The sequence below is a fragment of the Aotus nancymaae genome, unplaced genomic scaffold, assembly GCF_030222135.1.
Source record: "Aotus nancymaae isolate 86718 unplaced genomic scaffold, 86718_ANA_hifiasm-v0.15.2.pri h1tg000073l, whole genome shotgun sequence".
NCBI classification, from domain to species: domain Eukaryota; kingdom Metazoa; phylum Chordata; class Mammalia; order Primates; family Aotidae; genus Aotus; species Aotus nancymaae.
The window spans coordinates 1,394,182-1,408,458 of record NW_026988488.1 but is presented as its reverse complement, the minus strand read 5'-3'; positions in this window follow the sequence as shown (position 1 = coordinate 1,408,458).

Here is a 14,277-nt window from a genome sequence, read left to right as displayed (position 1 = left end):
GTATACTTGAAGTTTCTGTTTATTTGTGTAGAACAAAAACACACATATCCCTTCAGGGATATTTATTATTGTGGGAACATATAGGATGTGCATATTTTTTAACCTGAGAATGCAGTTTTCCAGAGTCATGAGTCTGATTTTTTTGAGAAATAGTACTGGCCCTCTACCATGTCCAGTCCTGGCCATTTTATAAAACCTCTTCAATTTATGGGGCTTTATCCCTCCTTAAAGGACCAGTGTGGTGGGATTGAGGGCAGGCAGAAATAGCCTCTCTGGTCAGCATCAAATGGCATTCCTCTGCTTTGTTGTTTGTTTCCTACAGAAGATGCATTGTTTTGAAGGTTGTCCCAGTCTGGCACCAATTGACCCTGATGACTGACCCTCAGCTTTGAATCCTTGAATGACGATAAACACAGCCTTTAGCTCTGGGATGAAGGTGGCATCTTTGAGGGATGATTTGCTTTATGGTTGCAATTCCTCAGTCCCGTAGCTTTTCCCATTCTCTCCCACAAGTAAGCAGTAGGGGCATAATTTTTTCAAACCTCTTCATGGTTCTGCTTCCAGGGCCTGGTATGTGCTCCTCAGCTGCTGCCTGTACCCTTGTAAGGAACTCAGTCTAGAGAAAGAAGTTGGTAAAAGTAGATCCACAATACCCTACCTTCAGGTACATCACGTTGTGTCAGCCATCTCAACTTACCTTTCTCAGTCCCTGAGGCAGCTTTATTTATCCAAGTCCACCTCTCCTTCTTCTCTTCCTCCTCCTCAGTGACAGTAAAAATTGTTTGTGCATCACAATAAGGCCATGTGTGTTGGCACAGGCCAACGTGGACCACACAAATGCCAACATCATTTAGATGGTTGGATAGAAAATATGCAATTACCACTCTGAAAATGGAAGGAAAGCATATATAATAAATCACAGGCAGGGTAAGGCCATCTAAAAATTATGTGTTTTGACTCATTCCACTGCATTATTCAATTCAAATTATAATAATTTCTAAAAGTTAATTTATTAATTGTTCCATTGATTATTTCATTAATCTAGACCGATTTTATTTTAATGGAATATTTATGGACCCGTGATATTTGCAAAGTCTTCTGCTAGGTTCTGTGGGGTATAAAAGAAAATCTCTTTCTCTGTTCTTGAGGGGCAAACAATTTAAAAGGCTAGAATTAAATTTAAATTAAGGAAGGAATCTGTGAACTTAATGAGATAAAAACATAAAGATTGGTATGCTTAAACTCATGTGTGCATATTCGTACAAATACACCATAAATAAAGTTGACAAATGGGAGGAAGGAGGTATTTAAATTATCTATAACAAAACATTAATTTAATTAATGTATAAATGGTTCTTTAAAATCATGAAAATACATTAATTCCTCAATTTAAAAAATGGCAACAGGCATGAAAATGAAGTTCAAATCAGAATAAACATCACTAATCTGTTAACAAAAATGGTCACCGGTATTCAAAAGATAGAAATTAAGATATTTTATTGATTAACTTAATATATAATAAGATAAAAAATGCTAGAATTAGGCAGGTAGAAGTATAAATTGATACATGTTTTTAGGAAGACAGTTTGGCAATACACATTGGAACTTTAAATATACATTTTCTTGAATTATGGAATTCCTAGAAATTTTTCCTCAAGAAATAATAAAATATATTTGTGAGACTCTCCAGCATAAGATTTTTTTTTTTTGCAACTATAATAACAAACATTTATTGTGCACTATCTATCTGTGTACTTTACCTACTTTACAGGCATTCTCTCGATTAATTCTCACAATGATCCTAGGGGTGGGGCTATCATCATCCCTATTTTAATGGCATGACAAATCACTTGCCCAAGTCATGTGGTTAGCATGAGACACAGCGGGGCTTCATGCTCAGGGCTATGATTAGAGCTTAAGTTGTTAACTGCTACTTGCAGGTTTCCTTGTACTTAAGTATCTCTCCCACAGTGGGCATTTCCTAACTAGTTGCTATTACTGCCTCCCACCTCCTCTTTGCATTCCAGCCTCTGGTCATCAGGCTCTCATCAGCTCTACTCCTAACTCACTTCCTGGCTCCCAGAGTCTCCCTTCTCCATCACTGCCACCAACCATCACTTCTGCCCACCCTCCAGGGGGACCCAGCCATTCCACCTAAATCCTGAAGAGGACCAGGTACAGTGGCTGACGCCTGTAATCCCAGCACTTTCAGAAGCCGAGGCGGGCAGATCATGAGGTCAGGAGATCGAGACCATCCTGGTCAACATGGCGAAACCCCATCTCCACTAAAATCACAAAAAATTAGCCCGGCGTGGTGGCAGATGCCTGTAGTGCCAGCTACTCGGGAGGCTGAGGCAGGAGAATCACTTGAACCTGGGACACAAGGTTTTTTAAAATAGCAAAAAATTGGAAACAATCTGATGGACTATTAGCAGAAGATTGAATAAATAAATAAAGATATACAGCATTCTATACAATTTTTAAAAAGAATATCAAGAAGAGCAATTATTTTTCTTGTTGAATAAGCAGTTCTTTTAAATTGATAAGAAAAAGACCAAAAAGAAAAATGGGAGTGAAGGAACGTTTAACAAAAAATAAATATAATATACATTAAACACATTAAAAATGCATATTTGAACTCATAATTTTGAAACAACAAAAATTATTCAAATCAGATTAATATGATGGAAAAGCTTGATAGCAAGCAGCATTAACGTGGTCATAAGAAAACACCTTCAAACAAAGTTACTGAAAACATAGCTGGAGAAAATTTTTGGAGGACATTTTCATAATATCTGTAAACATTTATAATGCACATAACATTTGATTCAGCAATTTCATTTCCAGAAATATGTCCTGTAAATGTGCTTGCATAAATGCACAAAGATGTAGACATAAGATAAGTAACTTTGGAATTGCATATTTTGACAAAAGACTAGATATAACCAAAGTGTCCATCAGTACAAGACTATTTAATATAAAATATAATGCATACAACAAATTTATGTACTCCTCAATAAGAATGAGGTTGTTTTCTATCTGTTGATATGAGAAAATATATTTGATAATTTTTTTCAATGTGTTAGTTTTTTTAAAGAAGATTATTGTTTCTGATAAATTTGTGCATTAGAAAAACTAGTTTTATTTATTATAAGAGAGCTCCAGATTTACACAAGACTGTTGTGATGAAGCCAGCCAAGATGGCTGACTGGAAGCAGCTACTGTGTGCTGCTCTCACAGACAAAAGAAAAAGTGGTGAGTAAATAATACATCTTCGACTGAAACATTCAGGTAGGCACAGCAGGATTTATCAAGGGAACAACTTAACCCACAGAGAATGGACAGTAGCAAGACAGGATGACTGCCCACCCTGGAATGGCATGGAGTCAAGGGAGGCTCCCCCACCATGGGAGAAACAGAGTGAGTGAGAAACTCTGGAAATTTAAACTTATTTCATGGATCTTTGCAACCCTGGGTTCAAAAGATCGCTTTGTGAGCCCACCCCACCAGGGCCTTCGAACTGACATATACAGCTATGAAAGATTCTGGGCAGAGCAACTGCTCAGGCACATGGGATATCCTAGGAGCCTTAGATCCCTGGACATCCTGGTATTTATGGCTGCAGTTTCAGAAAAGAGGGAGGTTAGGCTCCTTCACATGCCCCCAGAAAAAGGGCCAAATCTTGGGGGCTGAGTAGCAACAGTTTGGAAGCCTCACTTCCACAGCATCTTGCAGAATAAGACTCACTAGACTGGGAAACCAGCTACCCTCCTTCAGGGCTCCTGGGCCTGTAGCAAATCTGCACATGACTGGGACTGAACTCCCAGAGGGCGGGGCAGGCTGCCATTTTTGCTCTGTCACAGCCCTCACTGTTGTTGCCTTTGGGAGAATCTGCAATGACTAGGGACTGTTACGAACCCTTAGCACAGCACTGCTCCCCTGTGGAAAAGTGGTCAGGCTTTTACATGAGTTTCCAATCCTGCTTTTCCTCATTGGGCTAGAGCTCCTGATGTGGGACTTCATCCACATCCTGTTGAGGCTCTTGGGTTGGTTGCAGCTCTGAACTTCCGTGGGATGGAGTTCCCAGAGGGAGGAGTGGGCTGAAATCTTCGCTGTTTCACAGCCCTTGTCAGTGTTGTCTTCAGGCTCTAGGGAGTCTGTGATGACTAGGGATTGGAGCAGACCTCCAGCACAGCACAGCTGCCCCATGGAAAAGTGGTCACACTGTTCTCCACGTAAGAACCTGTTCCTGCTTCTCTTCAATTGGTGAGACCTCCAGTCCTGGTACTATAGTGTGACTATCCTCTGCCTGCCTGAACACGTCAGTCAGACATAGCTTTGCATTTCTCTGAGTGAAAAATTCCCAGAGTCAATCCACAACCCCATTGGCATTGCAACTGCAGTGGTATCACTCTAACTCTAACTGCATTTGATCATGGGAAGGAATAAAAGGCCTAATCACTACGCTGGTAACTCTAGGACACTGCAGCAGCAGTCTTATGAAGAGGATTAGTCTCTCTTGGCTGTGAACCCCCAACCCACACTATTCACCAGGCAGTGCCCCTGGCTTAGGACCACAGATCAGCTGCCCCAACAATGGGTGAGCAGACCCACTGGTAGTGACTCTGAGTTTCCCAGGGGAGGAGCTCCCAGAGGCAACTGACAGCCTTTTTGCCCTGTCACAGCAGCAGTTATGTCCCTGCTGCCCTAGGGCTGGGGAAGGAAAAAGAGACGAGGGATTCACTTGAACTTACAACACACCACAGCTGCCATAAAGAGAGGAGCCTAAGCTTTCTTCCTTGGGGGACCCTCGACCCCCCTTCCCTCCACCCAGTAAGTGGAGCCCCCAGCTCAGGCCAGCCATTCAGCTGCCCTACACCTGGCTGAACATTCCCACATTTCTCAGAGGTGCAGGTCCCAGAAGCAACTGACAGTCCTTCTGCCACTGACACTGCAGTGGTACTGCCCTTTCTGCCCTTGGACTATGGGAGGACCAAAGACTGTGAGTGCTTTATCCACAGCTCCAGCAAGCTGCAATTGCCCTAGGGAGAGGAAGTCAGTCTATGTTGGCTGGGTCCCACCTACCTCACTAGGCAGGGCTCCCACACCTTGGACCCACAGCACAGACACCTCATCCTAAGCCAATTGTACTGACTGATAGCAGCTCAGCATCTCTCTGGGGTGGAGCCCCAAGAGAAAAGTGAAAAAATCCCTGCCACCACTGCTAAGGTCCCTTCCCCTGATGCCTCCAACCTAGGGAGGGTATACAAAGCCTGAGACCACCCCAAAGCTGTGGTGTGCAGCCTGGGAATGCCAAGCTGAAACCCAAAGTCAGCACTTGAGTGGGAGAGGAGCCCACAATTTCTAAGTACTGAAAGGGAGCGCAACTGCAATCATGAGGAAATATAGAAAAGCGACATGACTAATCAAGAGCCTACCGACTGAGAATTATGCTTAAGCACCACCTACTGGATTACAGATTAAAAATACTACACCCAAAATACCCTGTTAATAACCCCTTTGAAACTAAGAACAAGAACTCAGCTACATATAAATATTGCACACTACCTCAACCCTCTGAAAACATCCAGAAACAAACACTTCTGACTGTACTCATTTTGCAGTGCAGTTAAAGGAACACCAGCCCATATAGATGAGAAAGAACCAGTACAAAAACCCTGGCAACTAAATAAGTCAGAGCATCTTATTTTCTCCAAATGACTGCACTAGCTTCCCAGCAAGACTTGCTAACCAGAATGAAATGGCTGAAATGGCAGAATATAATTCAGAATATAGATAGGAATGAAGATAATTGAGATTCAGAAGAACATTGAAACCCAATCCAAGGAAGCTAAGAATCACAAGAAAAAATACAGGGGCTAATAGACCAAATAGCATTATAATAAAGACCCAATCTGATTTGATAGAACTAAAAAACACACTAAAAATTGTTTATTACAATTACAAGTAATTAAAACAGAATAGACAAAACTGATAAATGAATCTCAGAGATCCAAGATTGGAGATATCTGAAATAACTCAGACAAAAAATTTTAAAACAAGAATAAATTTAAAAAACCTCTGAGAAATATAGGATTACATAAAGAGATCAAATGTATAATGTAAGATATTAACTTCCTTTGATATTCAAGAGGGAGAAAATTATTAAGTACAATGAGTTTTGAGTTCTATTTTAAAGAACCAATATGTCAGTATGTTCAGCTTCCCTGTTCTCTGTTCTTTGTTCTCCATTTTAAAGTTTAACTTCCTTGTTCTTTATATCTCCTTGCCCCTGGTTTCAGTAAACAACTCCCTTCTAGCCTCTATCACCTGTTCTGTCCTTAGTCACCTGCTCTGTCCTTAGTCATTTTTAGTCACCTGCTCTGTAACTGTCCTTCCCACTGAGACTACTTACCCCACCACTCTAGATTGTACCCCTACTTTCTTTAAAATAGCCAATCAAATTTAGCTTAGACTCTGTGGTCCAACCCTAGCCAATAAGGAAATGACACAGCAGTAGGGACTATCTGTGTCAGGGATAAGACCCCCATCCCCTCCCTTGTCCACCACTCTCACCATTGCTCCATCCATGAGATGCACCCATCTATAGAAGTAAATTGCCTAGCCAAGAAAACTTTTGCCTGAGTGTTATTTTCACTTTGTGGCATCAAGCATTTACTTCCAACATATGACACATTGGTCTTCCTAAAAGAGGCCAGGAGAAAGCAGGCATCTTGGAAAATATATTTCAGTGTATCACCCATGAAAAATTTTCCCAACCTCCCTAGAGAGCCAATATTTAAATTCAGGAATTTCAGAGAAGCTATGATATTACACAAGAAGACCACCTGCAAGAGACATCCTAATCAGATTTTCCAAGGTCAAAATAAAAGAAAAACTCTTAACAGCAGTTAGATGGAAGAGGTTATTTACCTACAAAGGGAACTTCATCAGGCTAATAGCAGACTTTTCAGCAGAAATCCTACAACCCAGAAAAGATTGGGGGCTGAGTTTCAGAATTTATAAAAAAGAAAATTTCTAAGCAACAATGATATATCCAGCCAAACTAAGCTTCATAAGTAAAGTAAAAATAAGATCCTTTTTAGACAAGCAAATGCTAATGGAATTTATTATGACCAGACCCACCTTAGAAGAGGTCCTGAAAGAAGCACTAAATATGGAAAGGAAAGACTGTGGAGAGATGACTAAAAATGGTTGACTAAAAGCAGCCAGTGTGCGTGGCTTTTACAGAGAGGAATGGAAAGGGTGAGTAAACACAGCACCTTCAACTGAAATATCCAGGTACTCGCATTGGGACTAATCAAGGAAACAACCTACAGAAAACAGGGAAAAGCAAGGCAGGACAACAGCTAACCTACGGGTGACACAGAGCCAAGGGAACCTCCCCTACCTAGGGAAGGTGTGAGTAAATGTGTGACCCTGGGAACTTGTGCTTTCTCACAGATCTTTGCAACCCTGAGGTCAGGAGATCCCCCTGTGGACCCACTCCAGGCCTTCAGTCTGACACACAGAGCTATGTGGAGACTCAGCAAAGCAGCCCACAGGCATGTGCAGAGACCCAGGATCCTTAGATACTCGGTCTTTCCAGGATCCCCAGCAAAAGTAGCTGCAACTCTGGCAAAGCAGGAGGTTAGACCCACGTACATACCCCTAGGAAACAGGCCAAATACAGGGGTTTGAGCAGCAACACTCTGCAGGTCCCACTTCCAAAGCACCTCACAGGATAAAACCCCCTTCTTTGGAATTCCAGCTAGTCACCAGTGGCAGTGTAACACCTCTTTGAGATGGAGCTCCCAGAAGGGGTGGTGGGCCACGTTTCTCCAGCAACGGAGTTTTGAAACCTCCTTGGGATGAAGCTCCTTGATAGAGAGAGTTGGTCTACCATCTTTGCTGTTTGGGCAATTTAGCCATTCCAGCCCACAGGCTTTAAAGTGTCCAAGCTAACCAGGGATGGAAGTGGTACCCCAAAACAGCACAACTGCCCTACAAAAATGTGGCCAGACTGCTTTCTTAAATGGGTTCCCAATCCTGTTCCTCATCACCAGGAGGAGCTTCCCAATAGGAATATCCCTCTATCCTCACCAGTGTTCTCTGCCTGACAGAGGTTTTAAACCTCCCTAGGTTAGAGCTCCCAGAGGGAGGGGCAGGCTGCTGTGCTTGATGTTTTGCAGCCTTCACTGGTGATACCTCCAGGTACTGGAAAATCTGAGGTAACTAGAGACTAAAGTGGACCCCCACCATACAGTAGAAGCCCTACGGAAAAGTGGCCAGACTGTTACATGGGTGCTCATTCCTCTGTCTCCTCACCAGGCAGATCCTCCAGGCCTGGGCCTCCAGTCACCTCCTGCCAGAACTATTGAGCCAGTAGCAATTTGGCAACTCCCTGGACAGAGCTTCCAAGGGCAGCTGAATGCAGTGGAATCATTCTTGCTATCCTCAGACTAATGAAGAAGCAAAGACCCTAAGTGCCTTATCCACACCTCCAACAAGCTGCAGTCAACCCGAGGAAAGGAGGCCAGTCCATCTCCCATGTGTCCCACACACTTCTATTACTCATCATTGGACAAGATCCTCTGGCTTGGGCCCATCCTGCAGACCCACCATCCTAAGCTGATTGCACTGAGTGAGTGATTCCTGTCCCACATCTCTATGTGGAGGAGCCCCCAAGAGATAAGCAAAGTGGTGGGGCAGAAAACCAGCTGGTGTGGAGTCCAGAAGGTGCAGAAAAGTCTGTAGCAGAGCACAGCCAGGATGGCCATCCCTCTAGGCTTGACTTGCTACCATAAGAGACTTCAGCCCTGGGAGACCTTGTCTCTGCTGGGTGGTCTTGCTCATCAGAGAGGGCTGGTTCAACCTAAGCACTCCTTGATCTGCTGGCCTTTCCCAGGGCCAAAGCCTGGACACACTTGCTTACAGGCACTCTCAGGTGCCCTGGATGCCCACACCATAGCTTCTGCACCAATGGATATTAACTAACTGTGGAGAGCTCCAATAAGGCAGCCTCTATAGTATCACAGCAGCCCACATGTTTCCTCCTCATACTGCAGCTCCCCCTAAGCCCATAGTGACTCCCTACATCACTTTGCACAGTCATTTTTGCATGGGCAAGTTTGAATTTACTTGCCTTGCCACCATGCAAGAATGCAGCACATTCCTCCAGCCCTACTGACTGCCACTGCAGACAAAACATTGGTGGAAACAGAGCCAGCAAGCACCCCTCCCACCAGTGCTCCTATGACATAAGTTTACCTATGTAACAAACCTGCACATGTACTCCAATCTTAAAATAAAATTTAAAAAAGGAAAGACAGTTACCAACCACTACCAAAAATTTAAAAAAAAGTTATATACACAAATCAGTGACACTATGAAGCAATCACACAAACAAGCCTGCATAACAACCAGTTAAAACATGATTAAAAGATCAAATCTGCACATGTCAATACCAACCTTGAATGTAAATGAGCAAAATGCCCTAAGTAAATGTCACAGAGTGGCAAGCTGGATAAAGAAATGACACCCAATGGTATGTTGTATCCTAAAGATCTATGTCATATACAATAACATCCCTAGTCTCAAAATAATGGAATAAAGAAAACTCTACAAGGAAATGGAAAAAAATGAAAACAGAAAAAAGGAGGGGCTGCAATCCTAATTTCACACAAAACAAACTTTAAACCAACAAAGATCATAAAGGAAAAAGAAGGGCATTATATAATGGTAGAGTTTAATTAAGCAAAAAGATGTAACTATGCTAAATATATATGTAACCAACATACAAGCACCAAGATTTATAAGGCAAGTTATTAGAGACATATAAAGAAATTCAGATAAGCACACAATAATAGTGCGAGATGTTAACACTTCACTTACTATGCATACTATGCATGCATCAAAGGTCTAATATCCAGAATCTGCAAGGAACTTAAACAAATTTAAAAGCAAATAAGAAAAACCTCATTAAAAATTGGGCAAAGAACACAGATACTTTTTGAAAAAAATATGTATGTGGCCAACAAGTATATGAATACATGCTCAATATCACTAATTATTAGAGAAATGCAAATCAAAACCTGAATAAGATACCATCTCACATCAGTCAAAATGGCTATTGTGGAAAGCTTTGGGGTTGGTTTGCTTTTACTTCTCTAGTTCTTCTACTTGTTGTGTTAAGTTGTTAGTTTGAGAGCTTTCTAACTTTTAGATGTGGATGTTTAGTGCTATAAACTTGCCTCTTACCACTGCCTTAGCTGTGTCCCAAAAATTCTGATATATTGTATATTTGTTCTCATTAGCTTCAAAGAACTTGATATCTGCCTTAATTACATTATCTAACCCAAAGTCATTCAGTAGAAGGTTGCTTAATTTCCATTTAATTGTATGATTTTGAGTAATTTTCTTGGTATCAATTTCTATTTTTATTGTGCTGTGGTCTGAAAGTGTGGTTGGCATAATTTAAAAAAAAATATGCTGAGTATTACTTTATGTCTGATTGTGTGGACAATTTTAGACTCTGTCCTGTGGCAATGAGAAGAATGCATATTCTGTTGTTTTTGGTTGGAGACTTCTGTGGATGTCTGTTAGGTCTATTTTGACAGACGTCAAGTTCAGGTCCTGGATATATTTGTTAATTTTCTGCTGTGATGATCTGCTTAATGCTGTCAGTGAAGTGTTAACATCTCTCACTATTATTTTGTGCTTATCTGAAACTCTTTATAGGTCTCTAAGAACTTGCCTTGATCACTAGCAGCTCGGGCTCGTAATTCCCAGTGAAAGCGCAGAGAACGAGAGGACGCCACACTTTCAGACGAATATTTGTTGCTCACGGACTAGGAGATTCCCAGCAGAGGAGCCCCACGGGTCGCCAGGGCGACTCTTGTGGCCGGCGTGGCGGTTTTGCTGGTGCCTTAGCGCACCAGTTCTTGGTGCAGTTTCTGGAGATTCCCGGGCAGAAAAGCACCATCAATCTTAACACCGCTATTTTGGCCGGCGCAGTAGATTGCTCAGATTTTGGCACTGGGAATCAACAACTTGGATGTCAGCTCAGAGACCTAGTTAGAAAGTCAGTAATTACAAAGACAACAGACGGATAAATATATAATGAAGGGAAGAAACCAGTGTAAAAAGGCAGAGAATACTCAAAATCAGAATGCCTCTCTCTCTACAGGGGATCGCAATTCCTCATCAGTAACGGAACAAGGCTTAATAGATTACGAGTGTGTTCCAATAACAGAAGCAGGTTTCAAAACGTGGGTGATAAGAAACTTCTGTAAATTAAAAGAACATGTTCTAACCCAATGCAAAGAAACTAAGAACCTTGAAAAAAGGTTTGACGAAATGTTAACGAGAATGGACAATTTAGAGAAGAATATAAGTGAATTGATGGAGCTGAAAAACACAACACGAGAACTTCACGAAGCATGCACAAGTTTCAACAGTCGAATTGATCAAGCGGAAGAAAGGATATCAGAAGTCGAGGACCAGCTCAGTGAAATGAAACGAGAAGACAAGAATGGAGAAAAAAGGATGAAAAGGAATGAGCAAAGTCTCCAGGAAATATGGGACTATGTGAAAAGACCTAATTTACGTTTGATAGGTGTACCTGAATGTGACGAAGAGAATGAATCCAAGTTGGAAAATACTCTTCGGGATATCATTCAGGAAAACTTTCCCAACCTGGCAAGGCAGGGTAATATTCAACTCCAGGTAATACAGAGAACACCACAAAGATATTCTTCAAGAAGACCAACCCCAAGGCACATAATTGCCAGATTTATTAGGGTTGAAATGAAGGAGAAAATACTAAGGGCAGCCAGAGAGAAAGGTCAGGTTACCCACAAAGGGAAACCTATCAGACTTACAGCAGATCTCTCAGCAGAAACCCTGCAAGCCAGAAAAGAGTGGGGACCAATATTTAACATCCTTAAAGAAAAGAACTTTCAACCCAGAATTTCCTATCCAGCCAAACTAAGCTTTATAATTGAAGGAAAAATTAAATCTTTTGTGAACAAACAAGTACTTAGAGACTTCACCACCACCAGGCCTGCTTTACAAGAGCTTCTGAAAGAAGCACTATACATATAAAGGAACAACCAATATCAGCCTTTCCAAAAATATATCAATAAACAAAGAGCATTAACACAATGAAAAATTTACACTAACTAATGGGCAAAACAGCCAGCTAGCATCAAATGCTAGTATTAAACCTATATATATATTCTAATTGGATATAAAGCCAAAACCCATCGGTATGCTGCATCCAGACCCATCTCACATGCAACGATACACAAAGACTCAAAACAAAGAGAAGGAGGAAGATTTATCAACCAATCAGAGAGTAAAAATAAACAAATAAACAAAAAGCAGGAGATGCAATTCTCGCCTCTGATAAAGTAGACTTTAAAGCAACAAAGAGCAAAAGAGGCAAAGAAGGACATTATATAATGGTAAAAGGATCAATGTAACAAAAGAGCTAACGATTTTATAGATCAATGAGACAGAAAATTAACAAGGACATTCAGGACTTGAACTCAGACCCAGAACAAGTAAACTTAATAAACATTTACAGAACTCTCCACTTCAAATACACAAAACATACATTACCACCTCACACCTATTCCAAAAGTGACTACATAATTGGAAGTAAATCACTCCTCAGTAATCACATAGCATTTCATAGGTTTAAATGAAATATTGGTTGGCTGCTTGTTTGTTATTTTCTTCCCTTATTCCTTCCTGTCTACATCAAGTATAATTATTGGTATAAAAGAGGTTTTCAATACCCATTACTAAACTGCATTCTAGCCTGGGCAAGAAAGCAATACTCCCATTCTCTCTCTCTCTTTCTCTTCCTTTTTCTTCCTCTTCCTCATTTTTTTTTCTTTCTTTCAAAAAAAAAAAAAATAATATAAAAAAAAGAACTTGCCTTATGAATCTGGGTGCTCATATGTTGGGTGCATGTATATTTATGATAGGTCTTTTTGTTGAATTGAACTCTTTACCATTTTGTAATGCCCTTTTTGGTTTTTTGGGTTTTTTAAAATCTTTGTTGTTTTAATGTCTCTTTTGTGTGAAATTAGGATTGAAAATCCTCATTTCTTCTGTTTTCCATTTGCTTCATAGAATATTCCTTTTATTTTGAGACTATAGATGTCATTGAATGTGACATAAGTCTCTTGAAGACATCATACCGTTGGTTCATGCTTCTTTATCCAGCTTGCCATGCTGTGCCTTTTACATGGAGGCATTTAGCCCATTTACATTCAAGGTTAGTACTCACATGAGCAGATTTAATCCTGTCATTGTGTTGTTAGATGGTTATTATTCCAACTTGTTTGTGTGATTGTTTTATAGTGTCATTGGTCTGTGTACTTAACTGTTTCATTTGTTTATTTTTTTGTAGTGGCTGGTAATGGGGTAATGGTCGGTTCTTTTGTCTTTTCAAAATGTGCATTTAGAACAAGTTTAGTGCTCCTTTCAGGATCTCTTCTAAGGCAGGTCTGGTAGTTATAAATTTCCTCAGCATTTGCTTGTCTGAAAACAATCTTATTTCTCCTCACTTATGAAGCTTGATTTGGGTGGAGGTAAAATTATTGATTCGAAGTATTTTTCTTTATGAATACTAAATACAGAGCCCCTATCACTTCTGATTTGAAGGGTTTCTATTGAAAGATATGCTGTTAGACAGATGGAATTCCCTTTGTAGGTGAATTGCCCCTTCTCTGTAACTGCCATTAACTTTTTTCTTTCATTTTGACCTTGCAGAATCTGATAACTCTGTGTCTTGCCAATGGTCTTGTTGTGTAATGTCTTACAATTCTTCTCTGCATTTCCTGGATTTGAATGTTGGCCTCTGTAACATATTTGGGAAAGTTTTCATAAATAATAAAATATGTTTTCCAAGTTGCTTGTTTCTCTGTCTCTTTCAGGGATGCCAATGAGTAATAGATTTGGCCTTTTTACATAATCTCATATGACTTAGAGGTTTTTTGTTGGTTCTTCTTTTTTTTTTTTCTTTATTTCTGTTTGAATTATTTCAGAAAGCCTATGTTCAATCTCTGAGATTCTTTCCTCAGCTTGATGTATTCTGCTGTTAATACTTGCAATTGCATTATCTAATTCTTCTAGTGTGCTTTTTACTTCTATCAAATTAGTTAGTTTGTTTGTTTTTAATAATGACTCTTTTGTTTATCTGCTCCTGCATTGTTTTATTGTGATTCTTAGCTTTCTTCGATTGGATTTCAATGTTCTGCTGAA